The sequence below is a fragment of the Carcharhinus amblyrhynchos genome, chromosome 16 (assembly GCF_965287045.1).
Source record: "Carcharhinus amblyrhynchos chromosome 16, sCarAmb.v2.hapA, whole genome shotgun sequence".
NCBI classification, from domain to species: Eukaryota; Metazoa; Chordata; class Chondrichthyes; order Carcharhiniformes; family Carcharhinidae; genus Carcharhinus; species Carcharhinus amblyrhynchos.
Window position 1 is genome coordinate 44,559,388 of NC_137339.1, and position 24,282 is coordinate 44,583,669.

General features: G+C 42.9%; 1 protein-coding gene across 3 annotated transcripts in view; it reads right to left on the reverse strand.

The window, feature by feature from the left end:
• Positions 1 to 24,282, reverse strand: part of quoa (quattro a) — a 170,008-nt gene that overhangs the window by 123,601 nt on the left and 22,125 nt on the right. The window contains exon 1 of one of the 3 annotated variants that reach the window (XM_080205041.1): positions 1,582 to 1,658. The exons of 1 other annotated variant lie outside the window; for it this stretch is intronic. The gene's annotated coding sequence lies outside the window, so the exon portion shown is untranslated. Of the gene's footprint in view, positions 1 to 308; positions 367 to 1,581; positions 1,659 to 24,282 lie in introns of those variants that run through there. One more of the 3 variants, XM_080205042.1, reaches the window with a different exon arrangement.

Below are 24,282 nucleotides of genomic sequence, written 5' to 3' on the forward strand. Positions count from 1 at the left end.
TCTGTGGATAAACTTCCCGGCGCCACTGAGAACTTTAAGTGGCCAATTAATGGGTGGAAGACTCACCATGTGGGGAGCATGACATGCAAACCATGCCTGTGGATTCCCAGGGGTGGGGTGTTTCTCATTCAAAAACACTAAGCACCTGATAAACGGACCTAACATCAAGAATGGAGACCCCACTGAGAGCCATTTCCTGTGCTTGCTGCCAACCCCAACCCTGCAGCCCCCTGCCCTGCCCCCCCTCCACCCCCCCCCCCCACCCCCCCCACCCCCACCCCCACCCACCCACCCAATTCATCTCTGACCTGGGATATCTTGGTGTGTCGTACTGGCAGCAGCCACCACCTCCCCAGTGATGTTACCACTGAGCATGGGTTCGCAGGGCACATTGCAAGACTATGTACAGGGTAATTATTTATATATTTGCTTCAGCACACTGATGTAATGTCAGCCGCACCAGCGCAGCAAAACGAATAGCGCCTCTTCTTATCCTGAGCAGACAGAAGTGCTTGAGCCCTTTGTTTACTCACTGCCCTATAACATAAGATTGTTCTCTGATTTCTCTCTCAGTAGTGGTGAAGCATTTCCAATGCAAACTCAATGAGAAATCGTGCCAGAGACTGACATTTTCTGCCATTGATTTCTTTATTAGAGGTTACTGACATCTAGTCATGTTATTAGATTTAACACCATTTATGTAATGTTTATAAATGTAATTTTTTAGTGACATAAATTGTTCCTACATAAAAGAGGTCGTTACACAGTTAAACATGTTACTATCAGCAACTCAAAAACAAATGAATACTCAGGAAGCTGACCTTTGGCTGATATTCTGTGGAATTTTTCTCTAAGAAAATTAGTTTGCTTTTGTCCAGTGAAGGAATAGTGTAAATAAAGATATTGTGAAATGTCTAAAAGTTTCAGATCCGAGGATATTTCCACAAGTTCACAGTATTATTTCCCATAAGATACATGAACACGGTTAACTATCTCGAGGAAAACCTAAAGCCAACCAGCACAAATCTGAACCTAACCAAGTATCAAACCTTCATCTTGAAGCTCTGAATCAATAAATTGTCTCACTCAGTGTACATCTATTCATAATCCTCACATTTCATTTAACATTACACAAAATAGATGCATCAAAGATAGGTTAGGGTTGTATAGAGCTGTCTGCTTCATTGATAGAGTATACAAGAGTTTAAAACAATTCTGTTCTGAACAAGCTAAGCCCCTGATCCCACGCTGAGGGCTATGATAATCAAGAAGACTCAAACAATCAAGTTGGGCAATATCTTGGTATATGCTTTAATACTAATCTCAAATACAGACTAAAATATTTAAAATGAAACAAGCACAGATGCCTGAGTCTACTAGCCACCATGTAAATATATATATTATGACACTGTATATGGAAAGCAAGAACTTAGCCCAAAATTAACCCCAATTTTACATGAAGTCAATTCATGCTACCATTGCACGAATGTGCCGGTAACAAATGTAAAGTGGAATGTAGAAAGGCCTTCTTCACAAACTGTCTAAATAACAAGCTGTGTGAAAACAAAGCTAAGAACTTACCTGGATCTCTTTAACTTTGCAGACAAATAATCAAAACATTTGGCTGCAGTGGCTAAATCCTTAGAACATGAGCTGCTACATGTCTTTGACTCAATCAGTATTGGCCCCACCCCCCACTCCCACACAATCCTGATTCAGATTAGCAAACATACCTGATAATGTAACAAATACATATTGGCTGAGATCATTCTGTCCCAATAACTAATTCCTACCTGCAAAGTCGCACTGTCTAGTATTGCCTTGCAATCATTTTGCTTAGAGAGCTAGTTTGGCAAATTTTGGCAATCAATATTAACGCTGTGAGGCATCTAAAACATTCATTATCAAGTAACATTTTGGGGGGATTTTTACAACAGATAATTTCTCAGATTCAGTGTTGCTATGTACTACCATAAGCAACCTCCTTGTCTCTGTGAATTAAAATGCAACTTTTACCACCTCTTGTCTAGATAAATTATAGCCTGAGCCCAGAATCATAACAACAATTTACATTTACACAACACCTTTAACATTCCAAGGATATTTACTGGAACCTATTCAAACAGGAAGCTGACAAGGGAATAAAGACACATCAGAACATGCGATTCAAGGATTTGTCAAAAAGAATTGACAAAAAAAGAGGATAAAGAGACAGAGAGATGGCTTTAAGAAGGGAATTCTAAAACCTAGGGCCTAAGTATTTCAAAATAAGGCTGTCAGTCATGGGATGACAGAAATTGAGAATGAGCCAAAGGCTAAAATTGGAGGAGAAAGTTTCTTTTGTTTATCAACTATTGCAAGATATCAGGTGTCTCCAAGTGAATCCTCCTCACTGCATTGACCACAGGCATGACGCAAATTGAGAGATGGCACTGGACCTTTTTGAAGACACGATGGGTGCAAGATTTGCTGCCACCATGCAGCTAGAGGCAGAGCTAGAGACACTATACTGCTTCACTGGGGCAACATGTGCTTATCAGTCACTTCCTGCATGGCCAACATGGCATTCCATCAGGAATAGGGCGCAGGTAGTGACCAGCCCAGTGCATGGTGGAAGGTGGTGAAGGAGCCCACACATCTGATACAATGCTGGGATCCCAAACTTGGACCATGCTGAACAATGTAATAAATTTGTTAATCACTCATCAAACAACAAGCATTTCAGAAGGTCAGGGGACATGGAGTTGGGGGTAGGGTGTTAGCGTGGATAGAGGATTGGTTGTCAAATAGGAGGCAGAGAGTGGGGGTCAATGGGTGCTATTCGGATTGGCGGTTGGTGACTAGTGGGGTGCCCCAGGGGTCGGTGCTGGGGCCTCAGCTATTTACCATTTATATAGATGATCTGGAGGAGGGAACCGAGTGCAGGGTGTCGAAATTTGCTGATGACACCAAGATTGGGGGAAAGGCAAATTGTGCGGAGGGTGTGGAGAGTCTGCAGAAGGATCTAGATAGGCTGGGCGAATGGGCCAGGAACTGGCAAATGGAATTTAATGTTGGCAAGTGTGAGGTGGTCCACTTTGGTAGGAAGAATGGTAGGAAGGACTATTACTTACGTGGCGAAAAACTGCAGCAGGCGACGGTGCAGAGGGACCTCGGGGTCCTTGTGCATGAGTCGCAAAAACCCAGCTTGCAGGTGCAGCAGGTGGTCAGGAAGGCGAATGGGATGCTGGCCTTCATAGCGAGGGGGATTGAATATAAAAGTAGGGAGGTCTTGCTGCAGCTGTATAGGGCATTGGTGAGGCCGCAGCTGGAGTACTGTGTGCAGTTTTGGGCGCCGCACCTGCGCAAGGATATTTTGGCCCTGGAGGGAGTGCAGAGGAGGTTTACTAGGCTGATACCGGAGTTGAGGGGGTTCAGCTATGAGGAGAGGCTGAATAAACTGGGCTTGTACTCGTTAGAGTTTAGAAGAATGAGGGGAGATCTCATTGAGACGTATAAGATGATGAATGGGATGGATAGGATAGAGGTGGAGAGACTCTTCCCGCTCAAAAAAGACAGTAGGACTAGGGGGCACAGCCTCAAGATAAAGGGGAGGCGGTTTAGAACGGAGTTGAGGAGGAACTTCTTCACTCAAAGGGTGGTGAATCTCTGGAATTCTCTGCCCGTTGAAGTGGTGGAGGCTACCTCGCTAAATATTTTTAAGAAGCGGGTTGATGGGTTCTTGATAAGAGAGGGGATTAAGGGTTATGGGGAGAGGGCGGGAAAGTGGAACTGAGCCACAACAGGTCAGCCATGATCTTATTGAATGGCGGGGCAGGCTCGAAGGGCTAGATGGCCTACTCCTGCTCCTATTTCTTATGTTCTTATGTTCTTAACTGTAAGAAGGGTTCTTCATCGGTGTGACCCAATTGCAAGCATGGTCATTTTCAAGATACCCAGCTCATGGGAAGAGTCTGGAAAGATTCAAGAGTAATTTTAGATGTGTTGAACTGACGAGTTGGATCTGGCTAGGATTGTTACTGCATCCTCACAGGGTAGCCCAAGGAATTGGTGACCTGTCCACACACAAAGGCTGTCTTGACAGTATTGTGATGACAGGGAGATGGAACAGAGGGTTCGGAGACTGTTATTGATGCCTTCTGCTAAAAGGAACTGGAGTCTCATGCTTCTTAACAATGGTAAGAATTTTTTTGGCAGAGAAGCCAGTGTATTCAGCAGCTCAACATGCAGTATATAAAAACAAGTTTTTATTGTCGCTGCAGATTGGTGTGAGACTGGAGCAGGCTGGAGAAGACAGGTGGAGAGGATTGGGGATGATACACATTTCAGGATTGGCGAATGTACCATTGTGTTTATCTTCTGGCTCTGATTCAAAACTTAATATACAGGCGTGGTACTGCATTGCTGTCGCTAATCTCATGGGCAATTGCAGTTACTCCTTTGTTTCACTGGCACAATGGCCTAGTCCGCTTGACTGGCCACTGTTCCACTGAGCGACATCCAAGTGCTCTCAAGGAGGGAATGCGGGAGGGGCACAAGAAGAAAAATGGTGAAAGGGGACATGACGGAGGAGAGCCAGCACAAAAAGCCTCCACTTCCCACCCTGCCAGTCAGTGACCCACATGCTGCCTTATCTCCTGACCACCGAATCTGCCTCTTTACAGTTGCAAGTGGAACATTCTCTGACAGGGCTCTCGCGATCATCAAAACTCAAAAAACATCAACCAAGAGCATCTCTGCACTCAGCAAAAATTTGAGCAACCTGCCTCTATTTCTGCTAAAGTCACAGAGATTGCAGCACCTTGAAGTGCTCGAAAAATGTCGAGTAAAGATTTGTCTGAGGGAATGTACATGGGCGTATCGCATGATGTTAGAGTTATAAATTTGCGCTTTATGGTTGGAGCCGCAGAAATATTTCTTTCTACCACTTCCTCATTCTGCCTGGTCACTTTCTGGCAAGTGGTCTTTTCACTTGTGATGAATGGGCAGACAAGAATTGACATCAAGCAATGTTAGAGGTGGATGGAGGGGATTGTGTTTTAAGAACTGCTTTGTATTGACAGAGTATGGAGGTTGGCACAGCTGGGGTGAGAGCGGAAAATGCATGTGGTTGTCAGATGGGTGGAGCTTTGGAATCTAACTAATGGTCACAATAACGAAAGCATCTTGAGCAGCAATGTGTGTCATTGTTGACACACTGACCAAATCATTTTCCACCTCCTCCTCCTCAGATTCATATGAAATCAATGCCTTGCTTTGGTTTATGTTCAACCCACATTCTGTGCAATATATTGCTGTGGGAGCAAACTACGTCGCTGCTGGAGATTCTGGTTGCTCAGTAATGAAGGATGCTTCCAGATCAGTCCCAGCAGCTTTAGCACTTCCTCAGTCTGTCGATGGCTTGTTCAAAGACACATCTGGCTATTATGTGGCTCTCATTGCATCACCCCTGTGACTCATTGATTGGGTTTCTATGGGTGTTGTCAGCCATGTTTTAAGTAGCTTTCCATTGTCTCCGAGCAGCCGGCTGGTAAACCTGCCTTGATGTGCAAAGAAATGAGGGAGTGGGAACTGCCACGGAACAAAAGCATCAGGGCAGCTGTCCAGCAGTCTTTCTTACACATGCATGAGCATCTTTTTGCGGATACCCCATGATAAGCATTCCAGGATGATGTGTGGGTGGCTTTGTTTCCACTAGTGTGCAGTTGATGACATCCTGAACCTTTGGGAAGCCAACCAGTGCTGCAATCCCAAGTGCCTGCTTATTCTGACTGGCATCATCCATGGCAAAGTTGGCATAATAAACCTCCTCGGCAATCAAGCCATCAGTCTATCAGTCTTATCAGGTGCTCACTTCAAGGTCCTGTAAATGTCTCCATCTCTGGAAAGATACATTGGCAAAAAGTTGACTTTAGTGGTGGCTTTGATAGTCATTGGTGAAGCACAGCCACTAGATCCACCTGACAGCAGGTCTTATTCCAACAGGCTGCTAATGTCTCTCGCCATCTGACATGAGGACCTGGAGCCTCCCTGAGCCGCTGATGGTTGGACACATTGAATAAGATTATCCTCTATCTGTACATCCTGTGTGACTGCTATCACTTCCTTTCATCTGCACCTCTCTGCTGATTCCCTCTTTCCTGTGGCGCTCCAGAGGGTAATGCACCATCGCAGCTTCCACTTCTTCGTGTTCCCAGCGATGCTATTGTTGCTGCCACTGGTCGCTTTGGTCATCATCCAAAGTCTAAAGTAGAACAACCTAAGCAGCACTTCTGCAGATCAAATAGATCTGAGCTCCTAAACAGGAGATCAGGCATACAAATCTCCAAAGTTATCCAAGTAACTACTCGGCACAAGAATTATGAACAAAGCCTTTCACACAAGTAGGCAAGGAAGCAGCTGTGAGGTTTCAGCACTTTTTAACTTGTTTCTCAGACATGTTTTCAACACTATCAGTTGCCACTGTGTTCTCATCTGGCTTTTATCAGCAAGTTCCAGGAAGCCCATGAAATCCCTAGACCCACAGTTAAAGAGCAAAAGCCATGTTAATGTCATAATGATTATGAATTTAACATTGTGAAACTGACAGCACACCTCTCCCAAGGAAGCTGCTCACATGTAACCTAATGCACTACAGTTAAGTACAGGGGTTGGCAGGTTTCAGTCATCTTCCTGATGCATTTCCCCAATGTTAACTTTCATCTGTACCCAAACCCATGTGCTCCTGTATAAGAAAATTCACAGCCCAATGACCTGTCAATTACAAAGGGGCCCATCTAATTCCATCGCTGTCCCCAGATTGGTGGTCATTCCTTAGCGGTGTGACTGGTGATCTTCCAGAAATCTGATTGACAATAATAAAAACTGAAGATGCTGGAAATGTGGGTCAGGCAGCAACTGTAGACAGAAACATCAATCACCAGAATTTGGGTGAAAGGTCATTGACCTGAAACATTTATTTCTTTCAAAAGCTGCTGCCAGACCCTCTGAGCGTTTCCAGCGTTTTCTATTTTACTTTCTGATTTCCAGCATCCACAGTGTTTTGCTTTCCGCCGTGTGTGGCAATGATATTTATGTTTAACAATAGGTCATGTCCGACTATAGCATCAGGTAAAAATAATGGGCCCCCACCCAGGATGATTAACCAATTAACACTGCAAAAGAGCATTGTCTGGGCTAAAACAAACTTGCCTTGCTCACACAGCTGTCTGGTCCCAGCTGCTTGGTTCTGCTGACGTGAAGCATTTGTGTGATTTTGGGTGGCAAAGAGTTACGATGCTGCTTTTAGTAGTTGAAAAATATAAAAGCATAGGAGTAGGCCATTCAGTCTCTTAATCCTGTTCCTTCATTCAGTTGGGTCATGGCAGATCTACATCCCCAAGTGCCAGCGTGTGGCGACTAGGGGATTTTCACAGTAACTTCATTACAGTGTTAATGTAAGCCTTACTTGAAACCAATAAATATGCTCACTTTATCTTACGCACCAGAAGTCTAGCAATGTTTATTTTGAAATATTCAGTTTACTCAGCCTCAACTGTCTTTTGGTCAAGAAAATTCAGATTTCCACCATGTTTGGATGAGATTTAATGCCCTCCCCTGAGGCGAGTGTGGTGGTGGGTGGGGATGGGGGTGGCATTTAATTGGGCGGGAAACGCTTAGGGACTATGTCACCTTTCCATCTCTGCCCTGAATAAGTCTGGGGCAGGAAGGATTGTGGACAATCAGTTGAGGCCCTCAAATGGGCAATCAATACTGACATAAGGCACTCATCTCACCTCCAGGGATACTCAACCAGCACCAGGTGGTGCACTCACCATGCTCGTAGCCAAAAACTCTGCCATGTTCGCTCGCAAGCTGTCATGGAGACTCCTTTGTTCAAAGACAATCAATACCTGATCGAAAGCTTGGCACTGAGAAGCGGAGGCCTACTGAAAACTAACTCTTGCCCTTGACCTCTCCCCCATTCCGCCATCACTCACTTGTGGCCTGGGTGCCATGGTGATCCTGGGCCTCAGGTGGGTGTAATGCCAGCAACTGCCAGTGCACTCTTGGTGACACTGCTGGACAATGCACAGCCTCTGGCTCCTGACTGGGGGAGCGGGATTTCTGCTTCTGGTGTCCTTGATCCCAGGGCAAGCCAATCAGTGCCCATTTATGCTTAATTTGACAGGACTTCATAAAAGGAGATGACACAAGGCTCTCACTTGCTTTCCAATGGATACCTCGGACATTTACCCACATTTAACTTTATCTACCACAGTTCTTCCCATTCATTACTTGATCAACTAATGTCCTGCCACAATTTATATAAAAGAAAAATACTGTAGATGCTGGAATCTGAAACAAATCTCAGCAGGTCTGACAGCATCTGTGGGGAAAGAATAGAGCCGACATTTTGGGTCTAGATGACCTTCATCAGTCCAGCATTTTCTGTTCCTGTCACAACTTTCTGCTTCCAACTACACTATATATGGTGTCATCTTGATGTTATATATGTTATTCCTTCATACAAATCACTCAAAAATCTGGCGAGAGCTGAACCCCAGCACAGATTCCCTGGCGAACCCCAGCAGTCACATACTGCCAATTGGAGCTCAGACCCATTTTTCTAACTCTCTGCTTCCCATCTGTTAATCAATTCTCATCCAATCCAATTGGCTGCTTCCATTTCTATGTACTCTCATCTTTATTAACAGTCTCTTATGTGAAACCTTGTTAAATGCCTTTAACAAATCCATATAAATAATATCCTTTGATACTCCTTTGTAACAATACATCGAAACATTCTCTTTGCCGTAGCAATCAATTCAGAATTCAAATTACAGAATTTGGCATTTAAGACTTTATACAGGATTCTTCAATTTGAAAACTAGGGTCAGCTCTAACCTGCCAGTGTTAGCCACGATTGAGCACAATATCATTATCACTTCATAGTACAGAATTCCCCATGGCAATGCTTGAGCCAGAGTCAACCCGCCTCATTTCAATTTAAACAAAAACTTGGCAGTTAACTGTTCCCTGATGCATTCACCATGGCAATGCCTCTACCAATCTTGCCAACAATTAAACACTGTCTTCTCATGCAGTATAAATTGTTGTTTCTGTTAGATTTAGTATTCTTGCAAATCTGTCCTGATGAGCGCAAGACTAAAAGCTTCAAATATTTAATACGAACATGGGAATTACAAACTCTAACAATAGCACAAGAGTCATCTGCAGTATCCAGTGAAGGAGTAGCAGTATCAACTGTGACTATATTTTGTCAATGGACAATAGACTAGCGACATCTGCCATATCACTGATCCCAGTGCTCACATTTCAGTTTGTAATGCCTCCACTAACTTGTTGGGCTATCAGTTTATTTGCGTTGATTGCCGGTGTAAGGTGCAAATTGGATTGCCATTTCTAACAGATAAAATGCCTACCCACGAACAGGTCCACATATTATATGAACTATGCATTGTACTTAAACTATTATAGCATATATAGTATAAATAAATCCATAATATTGTAGAAACTCTCTGACTGCACTTTATCACATTAAAATTATACCCCAAACCAACTACAGTATAACTATTGAGCTTAATCCAGTGAGAATCTGAGTGATACAGAGCACCAGCAGCCCAGGTTAATGCAAAATACCTCCGATCTCGTCCACGCCTGGGATTCTCCAGTGCCACTGAAAGTGAATGAGGTTTTGGCTGGAATGCCAAATTCTCCGTTCTCACTTACAAAAGGGCAGAATTGGAGAATCCTGCCTAAATCTCTGGCTTTGGAGGGTGTGTGTGTGAGTGTGTGTGAGTGTGTGTGTGTGTGTGTGTGTAACAACACCTTTGCACGCATGTATATATGCATGCGTGTATGTTTGAACATGCTCATGCACATTTGTCCCATGCAAGTACATGTATGTATGTATTGCCATTGTACATTGCCATGTATGCATGTTTGTGCATGCATGTGGACATTGAGCAAGAGTAGGATTAGGCTTGGCTGTGACACTCTGGTGATTAAATAGCTTACTAACTCTTGCTGTCAAAACTCACATTAATAATGGGTATTTTAGCATAGTGACAGAGAGTGCCCAGTAACTATAACTCAATCAATATTTGATTCAATACAGAAAAGGACAGTAGTAAATAAGATCAAGATAACTTTTATCACGGATTAATGTCCAATCCTTTAACTAACACCATCACTGAGAGTTGGGGGGTATTGCAACATGTTTACTCACCAGTAGTATGGGAAAGGGGAGAGGAGCTCCACAGGTGCTGTGGAGCTTTAATTCCATTGTTGTAACATCATCGACAGCTTTCCTGCCCAGAAGTCAGCTTGATTGACAAGTTTAGCACCCATTCGAGCAGGACCGCTGGAGTAGAGGCTGCAGGACAAGATAGGACAACTCACAAACTCATGTGAGGCCTGAAGGGGGAGAATTGGAGACTGTAGGTGGAAGCATTGGGATGGGAGAGGGAATCAGAGACCTTGGGTGCAGGTTGGGAGGGGTCAGAAACCTGAGGATGGTGACATCAGAGGGCTCTGGGATGGTTTCAACTCTCAGAATCAGAGAATCATAGAAACCCTACAGTGCAGAAGTGGCCATTCCACCCAGCAAATGTACACTAATCTCTGACAGTGTATCTTACCCAGGCCCTCTCCCCCGCCCTTTCCCTGCAACCCCTGCACAGTTATCATGACGAATCTACCTAACCTACACATCTTGGGACAATAAGAGGCAATTTAGCATAATCAATCCACCTAACCTACACATTTTGTGATATTTAGCATGGCCAATTCACCCAGCCTGTACATCTTTGGACTGTGGGATGAAACTGAAGCACACTCGGATGAAAGCCATGCAGATAGGGGGAGAATGTGCAAACTCCACACAGACAGTGACCAAAGGCTGGAATTGGGTCCCTGAAACTGTGAGACAGCAGTGCTAACCACTGTGCCATCGGAAGATTGGAGACCATAAGAGGGCATCAAAGCCCCAAGGGGTTAAATTGGAAGTCTCGGGATGAGACAGTGATGTGAAGGTCAGGTGGAGTGGGTGTATGATTATGGATTTATAGAGCCAGATTCAGCAGATGATGGAAACCAATTCACCTCCTGGATCGAACAGCTCAGTAAACCTGGCCACCCAGGACTAAATACAGAATGGTGCCAAAATAAGAGGCTGCTAGCCTCACTATAATTATTTATGTTTCTTCTCAGGGAGGAAGTGGTGTGTCCTCCTCCTGCTCCCCCCTCCGTTAAAACCAGAGATCGGCTGGTTATAGGCAAGTTAAGGTTTGGATGGAAATTTTTAAAATTGAACCTCACACCCAACTCAAACCAATTTGGAATTAAAATCTCCCCCACTCACTGATGTAAATGAAACATTCTGCAAATTTCCCTCATTTATCATATTTGATGTTAGACACTTAAAGAAGTTCAATGCTGTAAAATGAAACTCCATAGCCTTAAGGAATAAACTTGTGGAGTGAATTAAGAGGACAGCTGTTCGTGTTAGACACCAGCCTACGTATCGCATGCCACCTAATAGACCCAAGATTAATCAGCTATAATGTTTTGTGCACTCTTCCCAAAACATAGGCGTTTTGTGTTGTCAGCTGCTCTTCTACAAAGAAAGTCAATCACTAGCATGGCTCACTGACAATAACAGGCCAGGCATGAACAACTGATTCAGTGAGTTCATCCTGCCAAACAAATCTAATGTTAACAGTAGTAGTCTGAAAATTGGCCTTTAGTTTATCAATTAGATTTACAAGATAAAAGCAAATGTTCACTCAGTTGACTTATTGACTTGGCTTGCCATCAGAACTTGCTATGTATTTAAAACAAGAAAAATGAGTGTTCATAAAATCTCTACAATACAGAAGGAGGCCATTCGGCCCATGGGTGGCACAATGGTTAGCACTGCTGCCTCACAGTGCCAGGGGCCCAGGTTCAATTCTGGTCTCGGGTCACTGTCTGTGTGGAGTTTGCATATTCTCCCTGTGTCTGCGTGGGTTTCCTCTAGATTCCTCCCAAAATCCAAAGATGTGAGTGTTAGGTTGATTGGCCGTGCTGATTTGCCCCTTAGTGTCCCAAAATATGTGGGTTAGGGGATTAGCAGGATAAATACACAGGGTTATGGGTATTGGGGCTGGGTGTGATTGTTGTCAGTGCAGGCTCAATAAGCCAAATGGCCTCCTTCTGCACTGTAGGGATTCTATGATTTTATGATTCTAATCTGCCCCGACTCTCAAACACAGCATCCCACCAGGCCCTATCCGCATAACCCCACATATTTACTCTGCTAATTCCCCTAATTTACACATCTTGAGACATTAAGGGATAATTTAACATGACCAATCCGCCCAATCTGTACATCTTTGCACTGTGGGTGGAAACCGGAGTGCCTGGAGTAAACCCACGCAGACATGGGGAGAACATGCAAATGCCACACAGACAGGGACCTAAGCCTGGAACTGAACTCAGATCCCTGGTCCTGCGAGATAGCAGTGCTAAACAATATGGCCCCATTAAACTGTAGAATGTTAAACATCTGCCAATAGTACTTCTGACAATATTGTGACAATGAGAAGCTGCTAGACACATTGAACTTTTTGCATTAAAGCAAAATACTGCAAATGCTGGAAATCGGAAATAAAAACAGAAAATGCTTGAAAAACTCAGCAGGTTTGGCAGCAACTACAGAGAGAGAAACTGAGTTAACATTACAAGTCCTTCTCTTCTACAGAACAGTTTGACAGAATGGAAACAATTTTATGTTTCTATTTATAATTGAGCATTTTTTTAACTGTGTGAAATGAACTTGCATCAGATATTAAGCTTTTCAACACTGATAAACATTGGGTGATAGAGCAGAGAGAGAAGAATTGCAACAGTAATAGCAACATGGTTATGGGTATTCGCACACGTTTCCACTGTTTAGTAAAAATATGATTACGATTTTACTGGCGATACCAACCAGTTGAAATATTTATGAAAACATCTAGGCGTATTCACATGTAGCAATCTTTTCCTCCACTGCTTTTGAATTTTCTCCCCAAGGGAATCTATTTTTGTCAACATATAACAACCTCAGAGATTAAATGTAAATCTGTCATCAAATCCCTCAGATTGACACTTAGAGGCTCAAAGAAAATACCTTCAGGGCATTTTAAACCTGCAATGCTATTAATAAAAAAATGCTTAACACTGTTGTTGGGTGTTGGTTACAGTTCCGTAGGTCTGAAGAAGACTTCAGTCATACATAGATTAACTGTAAATCCTGACTGATTAGGAGAATTATTTACAAACATACTGTAAAGGTCCTGTAGTAAGTTCAAAGGCAAATCATTATACCTTCAAGCAATAATTTGTTTATTAACAAATCTGTAAGTATAGAAATAAAAGTCTGATAGAACTGCTCAGTTCTTCTGTCTTCTCCTCCCTGGCTCCAACTGAGAGCCTCCCATCCCAGGACACGTGCCCTTGCTCCCAACAGGCTGGGCTTCCCGCGCAGCCTCTCTGTAGTTCCAGCCCAATCACGAGGCCCTCAAAGGATCCCCCCTTAAAAGGGGCCACATTACCACACACCTTCCCATCCTAACTCCAGCTATAAATGAAACACAAGGAACATCATTAAACATTGGCATGCTTGCCACAACAGCATGTCGGGGGCACCCCAGGAAAAAACTCATCACAAAGTCAATCGGTCTGGAGACTTCCAGACTCTGGAAGAATATCTGAACTTGGTATCAACAGTCTTGACCATGGCTGACCATTCGCACTGATGCATGTAGCCAGTAGTGGCAATGACTTCTGGGCTTCACAGTTCAAGCACTTTTACTGACCATTCGTTCCATTTCTTTGTTGATGTCCAGCCACCAACTGTAACTTCAGGCTAGCGATTTCATCTCACTTTATTCAAGGTGTGCATCGTGCAATTCTGATAACTTCAGTGAGTAAATAATTCAGGCAGGCAAATGCTTTAGGCAAACTCATCAATCCAGGGTTTACATCCTCCTCTGTAGCTATTGTCTCCTCAGAAACTGTGGGTTGTTCCATCTCCTCAGGAATCCTTGGATTGGATACTGACAAACATGAGTCCACTGCAGGACATACCTGTTGGTCTCCTGTATCAGACACAACTCTCTTCCCCGAACGATTCACATGTTTTTTCTTACATGCCCATCTTGCACTTGTGCAATGTAAGAGACTGGTCCCATTCTTTCCACAGTCTTATTGACGACCCATGTCAGTTCAGCTGCAAAGTTCCTGGCCATAACTAAATTATCAACTTGGAAAACTCTGTCCCTTTTTCTTGAGTCATGGTTTTCTTTCTAAAAGGTCTGTCTAGTCTCCACCCATCCTGCCAACACTGGAAATACCAAATCCACTGGGTTCGAATGCGGCATCCCATTAGTGATTCAGCTGGCATAGTCCCTGTGGTTGCATTCAGTATGATATTACATGACAAGAAACTTGCCAAACGCAGAGGCACTGACTTATGAACTTGCTTTTTCACCAATGATTTAAACGTTTGTAAGGTTTGTACTGCTAAACCATTGGAAACTGGGTGGTAAGGAATTGACAGAACGTGGCGAATACCACATGACTTAACAAATTTTCAAAACTCCTCTGCTGTGTGGGTTTCTTCCATTTTCCTCACACAGTCCAAAGATATGAATGTCAGGTTGATTGGTCATGCTAAATTGACTCTAGTGTCTGGGGGATTAGCAGGGTAACAATGTGGCATTACGGGAATAGGGCCCGGGTGTGATTGCGGACAGTGCGGTCTTGATTGGCCGAATGGCCTCCTTCTGTAGGGATTCTATGATTCTATGATAAATGCTGCACCATTGTCTGACACTAAGACCTCTAGGATGCCATGGATGGCAAAGATCTGCCACTGCAGTGGCTTTTGTAGACTTGATCAATTCATCCAGCCATTTCGATTCAGCATCAACCAGTCTGAAGAACACATGTCCCATGATGAGTCCTGCAAATTTTATGTGCAGTCTTGACCATGGCTGACCACTCCCACTGATGCATGTAGCCAGTACTGGCAATGACTTCTGGGCTTCACAGTTCAAGCACTTTTACTGACTATTCGTTCCATTTCTTTGTTGATGTCCAGCCACCAACTGTAACTTCAGGCTAGTGCTTTCATCTCACTTTGTTCGAGGTATGCATCGTGCAATTCTTATAATAAAAGCCTTTGGCTCAGGGGTGACATTATATAAGAACATAAGAACATAAGAAATAGGAGCAGGAGTAGGCCATCTAGCCCTTCGAGCCTGCCCCGCCATTCAATAAGATCATGGCTGATCTGTCGTGGCTCAGTTCCACCTTCCTGCCCTCTCCCCATAACCCTTAATCCCCTCTCTTATCAAAAACCCATCAAGCCGCGTCTTAAAAATATCACGAGCCACCCACATGTTATCTCGATCCTATGCTGCTGGCAAGTTCTTATTTGCATCGCCTTATCATATCACCATCCTTGAATTACCATGCTCTTAACATTTGACAACACTGAGGCCCCTTCGGTCCAAGTTTTTGTGAGTAGCTGAGACCAGCCAAGTCTCTATCAAGGTACAATGCCAATACTATTTCTTATGGTGCAGGTGGTACTGTCTCTGGCAGAGAGAGACTGCCAAGCATATCCACATTCGACATTTGCGTTTCTGACCTATGCTGGAAAGAATAGCTGCATGCAGCTAGAAATAGAGCCCATCTCTGCATCCCCACAGAGGCAATTGGTGGCACTGGTTTATCCTTTTGGAATAATCCTAACAGCTTGTGATCTGATACAATGGTAAAATGTCTACCGTTGGGGTGGCACAGTGGTTAGCACTGCTGCCTTACAGCACCAGGGACACAGATTCAATTCTCAGCTTGGGTCACTGCCTGTGCGGAGTCTACACTTTCTCCCCGTATCTGCGTAGGTTTCGTCCAGGTGCTCCTGTTTCCTCCCGCAGTCTGAAAGATGTGATGGTTAGGTGCATTGGCCACGCTAAATTCTCCCTCAGTGTACCCGAATAGGTGCCGACCAGAAGATTTTCACACTAACTTCATTGCGATGTTAATGTAAGCCTACTAATGACATTAACAAATAAAATAGATAAATATACAGATGAAACTTCTTCATCACATAAATTTCCACCAGACTTTCTTTGTCGATCTGAGAATATTTTTTCTTAGTGTCCTATAAATGCAATTGGCCACTGTACTCCATCTGACATCTTATCGGACAAGACTGTTCCTACTCCAAATGGTGATGCGTCACAGGTAACTACCAGTGGTTTGATGGGATTAAAATGCACATGTGATGTAGATGACTGTAAAGCTTGCTTTGCTTTTGCAAATGTCTCTTTTTGTGCTTCTCCCAATTTCCATTATTTAAAAGCTGGTGAAGTGGTGCTAAAATTGTAGACACATTTTCTAAGAATCTCCTGTAATAATTCACTATTCCAATGAACGATATTAAACCTGATTTTTTTTAAGACTGTGATACGTCCTTAATGGCTTAAACTTTATCCTCCAAAGGATGGAGGTCTTTAGCATTTACCCCAAAACTCAGGTATGTATCTTTATCCGCATGAAAAGTGCATTTCCCTCATTTCAAATGGGTGCCTGCTTCTTTAAATCTTCTCATAACCTCCTCTAAGTTTGCACTGTGCTCCTTAGCAGACATTCCCATAATTAGGATGTCATCCAGGTACACCACTGCTTTAGGAATGTCCTCCAACAAACTTTTCCATTGGAAAATTGCACAAGCTAATAAGATTCCAAAGGGTAAACGTGTGTATTGGTATAACTCTTTATAGGTGTTGATGGTAACTAACTGCTGGGAATCTTCATCCAACTCCCGCTACTAGTAGACGTGACTTAGTGTACTTAAGGCTATCTGCTAACTTGGCATAGAGGTCCTCAATTCTCAGAATGGGACATCTATCTATCTGAGTTCCACGATTTACAGTTAATTTATAATCTGCACAGTTTCTTACAGTGCGACCTGGCTTTAGAATAGGGACTATGGGTGCAGCCTATTCAGAAAATTGAACACGTTTTATGACACCTAAGTCTTCTAATCTTCCTAACTCCACTTCTTACTTTATGATGGAGTGCATGAGGCACTAGGTGGGCCCAAAAAAATCTTGGCAGTATCTTGGGGTTCAAATAAATTTTGGCTTTTGCCCCTTTTATTCATCCCAGTTCCTTTTGGAAAGTATCAGGGTATCTTCAAAGTAGCTCTTGATATCCTTCATTCTGAATATTTATCATTTTCGGTCAGTCTAATTATATCTGTTTCAACCAATCTCGACCTAAGGTCTGTGACCGTCAATCACTAGAACAGGTAATTATGCTGTGTGGTTTCTGCAGGATATTTTAACTGTAGCCGACCCTAATGTCATTAATGTCTCTACTGTATAAGTAAAATGGCTCTGAATCACTCAATCTCAAGGGTTGCAGACCTTTTTGAAGGTATCGGAATTCTTGCTCCCCAATGACTGTTAGACTCCTCACTAGGCTCATGTGTCGACTTCCAGTTTAAGAGATCTGCCATTGACCATCAAGGCTATTTCGATATGAGCCACCTTATTGAGTTGAACCTGGTTTAAAGTAAACTATTCATATCCCCTGTTGGTTTCCTCATCTAGTTACTTCAATAGAATTAAACTAACCGTTGTTTTTTTCATGTGTTCTGTCCTGAGTGTTTAATTCTGCCTCATGCTTGTAAATGATCCTTCCATTTATAATGGAAACATACATATTTTCTGCACTGGCAAGTTTCTTGGGAGTGCTCTCCCTCACATCAGAAACAAGCTTCCATCCCAGCGCTTTCTGTGCTGTGCTGCCATCGCACTCGGATTGTTCCTCGCAGCAGCCGTTTCCCACCACAAATCGTTCACCTCACTGGGTACATCTTAAAGTTCATTCACGCCCTACTCAGCACAGTCAGTCTCCGCAACTTTTCCTAATGAAATTTTAGTCTCAGCCAGGAGTTTTCTCTGTATGTGAGGCTGTTGATCCCACAGACCAATCTGTCTCATAACATTTCCCCTAAAGCTGTGCTGAATTCGCAGTGTTCTGCTAACCCTCTCAATCTGACCACAGACGACCTCCCCTAATTCCCAGACCACAGAATGAAATGTATACTTCAACGTGATAATTGAAGGGATTTAAAAATGATCTTTGACCATTTTGACTATATGGTCAAAAGTGTCTGGAGTGTCAGATGATGTTGGACTCCTCACTAGGCTATAAGTTTGTGGATCACAGACTGTCAGTAATATCACTTTTCATTTTTCATCCACTGTCATCTCATTAGCCACAAAGAAATAATACAGCTCTTTGATATATTTCCCCCGAGTTTTCCATTTCTGGGTCAAATGGTTCAACCTTTCCAATTAAAGGCATTTTTATATGGCATATGTACCTGTCTCTTCATAGCTTTGATGCTCCTCACCTCTGCATCAAACTGTGCATTGCGATCTCCTGATGACTAATAAGGTTTTTCCTCATTGCCAATATAGCAAATTCATAGGCGAGCAAGAGTCTCATAGAATGTCTTCTCTTCTTCTCCCTGGCTCCAACAGACGTTCTTCTCTACCCCAGGATGTGTGCCGTTGCTCCCAATTGACTTGTCTTCCAGTGTGGTCTCTCCATTGGGTCCAGCCTGATCAAATGACCCTCAAAGGATTGCCCCCTTGAAGTGGCCATGTTACCACAGGTACAAGCCAGGAGTTGTCTCCAAGTTTACTGGTTTTCAAGGCTCTGTCGAACACTAGACTAACCCTGAGTCCGGGCCTTCTCCTCTCTTATATCACTGTGTACGTAATGCTGCAATTAGTCCCATATTAACCCCTTAAGCACCAGACCTACAAATACCATAATTAAATATTAAAGCAAGAAGATGTTCACTGAAGGAAGTACAAACTAAGTTTTTTTTAAAAAGACAGTTCATGGAGCTCTTTAGCAATATGATTTTAAAGAATCCTTTCAGCTATAATAAAGCCAAAAATAAAAAGTTGAAGTTTATTTATTAGTCACAAGTAAGCTTATATTAACAATACAATGAAGTTACTGTGAAAATCCCCTAGTTGCCACATTCCAGCAAATTACATTAGAATGCTTAATGTATGGCCATTTAATGGTTATCTATACAAAAATTGCTTTTGCTGTAAACTCAACTGGCAATCTTGAATCAGGCAGTTTCAGACAACTCCTACACTTGCCTAATGTTTAAATTCATTAAAATAAGTGGAACCATACCAATGTTGTGGTCCCTCACCATAACTCACTTAAGTACACCAACTCTGCTGGGAATAAGACCTAGAATAAAAGGTCTCCGTGAAGGCAGAAAATCAATAACATTTAAACACAAAGAATCTATTAAAATATTTATATTTACAGTTGACAGGAACTCACAGCTTGAATCTAACACAACCTGTCAACTCTTTTTCTCATGTACCTGCATGTTGCCTCAGCACTTCATTCAGCATTCCCCTGTCACAACATTGGAATGATTGCTGAAAAGGTTTGAAAGTAAACAAAGCAGAGAATTGAGCTGTTCCTTCTGCCAAATCAAACTAGCCTGAAATATTGTCTTAAACTAAGCCTATCTCAGGATGCCATGAGTTGTGCTTGATTGGTTTTGGAGTTTTAATAGTTTCTTCACTGGATTAGATCATGTGATGGAAAACGGGGGCTGTTACAAAGATGTGCTTTTTTAAAAATTGCAGTTTTTATTTTCTCTTTTTCTGGCTGCATATTAAAAATCAGCTGAAATCCTCTTTTGATTTGATTTATTATTGTCACATGTATTAGTATACAGTGAAAAGTATTGTTTTTTGCATGCTATACAGGCAAAGCATAGGGAAGTGAAGGAGAGAGTGCAAAATGTAGTGTTACAGTCATAGCTAAGGTGTAGAGAAAGATCAACTTAATGCAAGATAGGTCCATTCAAAAGTCTGATGGCAGCAGGGAAGAAGCTGTTTTTGGGTCGGTCAGTACAGGTCTTCAGGCTTCTGTATCTTTTGCCTGATGGAGGGGGTTGGAGGAAAGTATGTCCGAGGTATGTGGGGTCATTGATTATACTGGCTGCTTTTCCGATGCAGTGGAAAGTGTAGACAGTGTCAATGGATGAAGGCTGGTTTGAGTGATAGACTGGGCTTCGTTCACAACCCTTTGTAATTTATTGTGATCTTGGATAGAGCAGGAGCCGTATCAAGCTGTGATACAACCAGAAAGACTGTTTTCTGTGCTGCATTTGTACAAATTGGAGAGAGTTGTAGTGGACATGCCAAATTTCCTTAGTCTCTGAGAAAGGTGGGCTTTCTTAACTATAGTGTCTTCATGGAGGGACCAGGACAGGTTGTTAGTGATCTATACACCGAAAAACCTAAAGCTGTTGACCATTTTTACTTTGTCCCCGTCAATGTTGACAGGGGTATGGCCTCCACTTTGCTTCTTGATGTCGATGACTATCTCCTTCACTTTGTTGACATTGAAGGAGAGATTATTGTCGTAACACTAGTTCACCAGATTCTCTATCTCTTTCTTGTAGTCCGTCTCATCATTGTTTGAGATCTGGCCCACAAACTTGCAAACTTGAAAATTGAGTTGGAGGGGAATTTCATTATAGGTGCTTTTGATGTTAACCCTTTACTTGCAGTTTACTAGATATTGTGGGGTCAGATAATGGTCCTCAATTTGCTAAGAAATTATTCCACAACTTTACACAGGAATATGGTTTCATGTGTGTGACTAATTTGCCTAAGTATCCTCAGTCGAATGGAGAGGCAGAAAGAGGAGTTCAATCAATCAAAGAACTGATAAAAAAGGACAAGAATATTAACCTAGCCTTTCTTAATTACAGAACCTCACTACTGAAAAGAAAGCCTCTCATCATTGGAATTATTGATGGAAAGGCTGCAAACATTACAAGATGGCTCCACATACACAACAAACTCTAAAATCTAACATTATCTCAGATGACCATGAGAAAGCTAGGAAGTGTAAAGAATGACAAAGGGACAGTCAAGTTCATAATTTCAATTTCAGGCATAGCGCATGCAAATTGGAAGTGCTACAGCCTGAGGACAGAGTATGGATATGAAATCAACAAAAATAAGGCATCGTAATAGAAAGAGCTTCACAGCTGAGATCTTATAGACTTGAGATGGACCAGGGATATACAAGAAGAAACCAAAGGACCTTAAAATCATTTGGAAGGAAACCAATGGAAGCTTGGACAATGCTATTTAGATCTGGATGGAGACAGTGAACCAAAACCAAATAAAGACTCCGCCAGGTGGAAGACACTTCACGAGAGTGCAATTCATTCTAAGCCATGAAACTAAGTTAGGACCAGGTCAGGGAGATTGGTCAATGCCAGAGGTAGACTTAGTGAAACACAAAGTGCCGCAGTGCAGGGTCCCAGCCAATAGGGGGGCCCCATACTGAGAGACGGGACTTGCCCAACAGCCCAAAGCTGAGTGGCTCTTCTTCTATTATCACCACTCATTTTTTAACAATCATTCCTCTGGACTCCAATCCCCCACTGGTCAAAGTGGCTTCAGCATTTCCCCCTCCCCCTGACTTCTCAGTAGCAAAAATGAGGGAAGGATACAACCCACAGTATTTGCAATCTACAGCCTTTGATCTGATTTCATAGAATCTACAGTGCAGAAGGAGGCCATTTGGCCATCGAGTCTGCACTGACAACAAATCCACCCAGGCCCTATCCCGTAACCCCATATATTTACTCTCCTAATCCCCCTGACACGAAGGGCAATTTATCATGACGAATCTACCTAACTCGCACATTTTTGAAATGATTTATCCATTTCACACTGCATGGCTCATTGTTTGGTTTCCCTGTACCAAACACTCATTAAAAAATGATGACAGTTCAATGTTGTTTTTGCAATTTAAAAAATCAAGCCCGTTATCCCAGTTATTAAGAGATAAACATGTGGCTGCTGTGCAGATATTGTGGCCGATTTTGACTTCAGCAGCAGTTTGTAACCAAACACCCGCCCCGCCCAACCCTCAATCTCTGTTCAGATACTGATGGAGCAAGGGGGTAGAAGTTCAGAGAGGTCATGCCATGACCCCAGTGGTCACTAGGAATTTATAAATTCCCTCAAAGCACCCTATTCACAAAGTCAAGGTGCTGAATCAGATCAGAGAAAACAAGACTCCAAAGGTTAGGAAGTGGTGAAAGAGAAACTCAAATCAAGATGGTGTCCACTTGCTGCACCGCTCCTTTCCCCTTTCAGATTGAGTTTTTCTTTTAAAAACAAACTCCGCTTGGTCTGAAAGACACTGAAATACTTTCTGCATTGCCCAATTTCTCATCTGGTTAATGGTGTATGAGCATTTTTCAAGGACACGCTATTCCTCAAAGTGATATCACTGAGCTAGGAAACAGCCCTCAAAATAACCACACACCCCAGCTCCAAGCCGCCATCTCAGCCTCAGAAATCACACCATTTCTTGCCCCAAAGTGAATTTGCCAAAGGATGGCTGTAGGTGGTCCCCACTGCTTTCAGCCTGAGTCAGGGGCCATCTCTGTCAATGTGATGTGCCATTCACACACATGATGCATCAGAACCTCTGAAACCAGTTCATTGAACTGGGAGAACGGACCCATACCAATACAATACTCGCGATAAACTATCTCTAACTTACTACTACCCTCATCCATCAATTAGCATGCAATTTTTCAGATGGATAATGATCTTGATTGCCCCCTAACCCAGTGCTAAAAGAAGGGTGGAAAAGGGGAGCTATTTGAATGCATTGATCAGTGATTTGATTTAATTTGATTTATTATTGTCACATGTATTAACATACAGTGAAAAGTATTGTTTCTTGCATGCTATATAGACAAAAACATACTGTTCATACAGAAGGAAACGAGAGAGTGCAAAATGTAGTGTTACAGTCATAGCTAGGGTGTCGAGAAAGATCAACTTAATGCAAGGTAAGTCCATTCAAAAGTCTGACAGTAGCAGGGAAGAAGCTGTTCTTGAGTTGGTGATACGTGACCCCAGACTTTTGTATCTTTTTCCCGAAGGAAGAGGGTGGAAGAGAGAATGTCTGGGGTGCGTGGAATCCTTAATTATGCTGGCTGCTTTGCCAAGGCAGCGGAAGTGTAGACAGATTCAATGCTTGGGAGGTTGGGTTGCATGATGGATTGGCCTACATTCATGACTTTTTGTAATTTCTTGCAGTCTTGGGCAGAGCAGGAGCCATACCAAGCTGTGATACAGCCAGAAAGAATGCTTTCTATGGTGCAAACTGTAAAAGTTGATGAGAGACGTAACTGACATGCCAAATTTCCTTAGTCTTCTGAGAAAGTACAGCTTTCTTTGAAAGCTTTCTTAACTATAGTGTCGACGTGTGTGCGGGGGGGCATGACAGGTTATTGGTAATATGGACACCTAAAAACTTGATGCTCTCGACATTTTCTATTTCATCCCTGTTGATGTAGACAGGAACATGTTCTCCTTTATGCTTCCTGAAGTCAATGACAATCCCCTTCGTTTAGCTGACATTGAGGGAGAGATTATTGTTGCCACACCAGTTCACCAATGGGCGAGGGGTTGCCTGATTTTATCTTTAAATAACCACATGGAATCGTGACGTTTGACTTCCAGAAATCAAAGCTCAGGGTGGCACTTTGCAAATTATTATCCATCCATTACCACTTCCAAACATTTACTTATTGCACCTTGGTCCAGGAACGTCAGAGAGTGCTGGAGAATAGTGAACTGGGGTACACAAAACAGTGACCGCAATTTCAGACGATTTATTTTTGGGCTTTTTTTTATTAATGATAATGCATCTGTAGAACCGTTTTTTGTAAATATTAGGTGGGATCGCAAAACTCAAATGCGCAACAGTAGTCAGGTGGGGCTAATGCATTCAGTTCAAATGCTAAATGTGTCTGTTAGTGAAACAATTTAGCAAAAAGTAAATGTAATACGCCCCACTTGGGACTCACTGTCAGGAGGCCAATGATGCCACATGGGGTGGGGCTTGACATCATTGGGGGTGGAGTGCCACTTCACCATGGGGTAGGGTGTGGCATCATGGGGGTCCCTCATGGAGGCACAGTGAGGGGCCCCCAATGGTGTAAGTCCACCTCTGATCAAGACACCAGAGAGACTAACCCTGTGAAGCCTGAGACTTTGAGGGGAGATGTAGGAGTAAGTACACAGTTGGGATAAAGACTTGGAAGGAGAAGATGTAGACTAAAGAGTTAACGTAAGAGCA